Source organism: Limulus polyphemus, unplaced genomic scaffold, assembly GCF_000517525.1.
Source record: "Limulus polyphemus unplaced genomic scaffold, Limulus_polyphemus-2.1.2 Scaffold211, whole genome shotgun sequence".
NCBI classification, from domain to species: domain Eukaryota; kingdom Metazoa; phylum Arthropoda; class Merostomata; order Xiphosura; family Limulidae; genus Limulus; species Limulus polyphemus.
The window spans coordinates 48,110-50,099 of record NW_013665821.1 but is presented as its reverse complement, the minus strand read 5'-3'; positions in this window follow the sequence as shown (position 1 = coordinate 50,099).

Below are 1,990 nucleotides of genomic sequence, written 5' to 3'. Positions count from 1 at the left end.
TTGCAAAATCAAACTGGAAATATAAAGATCAGATAAGATTCTTTCACTATCAGTATATTTCTCATTAATCCTAGTTTCACCCCTTTATGTACATGAGGGTGTGATTTAAGAATGAACAACTTTCAAGGATTTTTATAGATATTTACACGTTTACAAAAAAAAGATTCCTGCTTCTTCTTCTGTTTGCTTTTAGGGGTTATTAATAAGTTTTCTGTGTTGTATATATTAAATATAATGATATTAATACTTCCTGAAAATAGAAGTAAAGACTAACTTGTAACCGAACTCTTTCTTTTTGTAAATAGGAATAAGGAAACTGAAACAATTTAGATTTAAGTATGTTATCTACACAAAGCCATTTATCAATACTTTTTCAGAATGCCATGATCGTCTCGTGATTATGATATTGCGTTGTGGCCACAGTAATCTAGGTTTGAATCCTGGTCAAGGCAGGTAGTTTTTGACTCTAGTGTAATTTTTCTTTCACGTTCACTTACAAAAGAAAAAAAGGAAAACCTCACACTTTCACTCTTGATGTTCAAATAAATATCGATTAAAATGTAGATAGAACAAGGAGTATCGTGAACGTCTGGAAACTTTCTATTAACAGTCAGGAAAACATTCGACTTTTTTTGTATTTGTCCAAGAATCGTTGACGCTTCAAAGCTTATATTAGCTCACATTAGATGATAAAGTCCATGGCATGACCAGCTGCAGTTCTTAGCATTTCAAGCTAGGTTTATATCATGCGAGGAAAATTTACACGTCTTCACTTGGTGTGAGTGAGGATGGTTTGGTATGATTTTATGTTTTACTGTTTTGGAATGTTGAGTTTTGTTTTATGAATGTAAATTAATATGTTGCATTTTACAAATTACAAAATCGGAAGGCCTAGCCTTAAACACTGTTTTTTTTATGATATGTGGATGTATTAATAAAAGTTACTCAAGGAGTATGTTTTATTCTCCACACGAAACCTTTAATAAGTTTAAGCATATCACACGCCACATTTGTTAAGTTTAAGCATACCACACGCCACATTTGTTAAGTTTAAGCATACCACACGCCACATTTGTTAAGTTTAAGCATACCACACGCCACATTTGTTAAGTTTAAGCATATCACACGCCACATTTGTTAAGTTTAAGCATATCACACGCCACATTTGTTAAGTTTAAGTAAATTCAATTTTGTTAGTTTAAAACGAAGTTTTAAAATAGGATGGGACTGCTTTCGTGGTTAGCGAGCCGACTTATGAATCCTAGCATCTAAGATAAAATTAATTGGTAATTAAACATAACATAAAGAAAAACTCAGTCTTGCCTACTTCTCACATTCAATCTAGGGATCAACAGTTTACTGTTTCATCTAACTATTACAATAAGTTATAAACATACTAAAAATAAACAAAATAAATAATAAAAAGCATTAAAGATATTAATGAGATATTAGCTACAATTAAACACAAATCGACGTAGGAATTTTTTCTATTTCATGCACCATGTACATTTTTGAATGTAGTTTTTAATGCTGATTTCAGAAATATAAATTCAAATTTGGAGAAATATAAAGAAATATATATATTTTTTTTTATTTTGCTAGGTTAGGTTAGTTTATGTGAGACTAGATCAAGTTAGACTAGCTAGTAAATAATTACATGTTTATTTAAAAATAAAATAAAAGTAATTAAAAAAATGAAGATATTTTCCCATTCTTTTCCCCTTAAAAATCAATTCTCCAAATTTTAATTTACATTTTTGAAATCTGCAGCAAAGTGAAAGCACTTAGAATGTGTGGTTAAGAGACGTAACAAGCGATATTGGCTAGAATCCGGGTTTCGATACCCGTGGTGGGCAGAGCACAGATAGCCTATTGTGTAGCTTTGTACTTAATTACAAACAAACAAGCGACATTGTGGAACCAATCATAACATGATGACTCGTATCTCTACGAGTTCGTTTGGCGTCGTAGACATGAAAATGATGAGCTC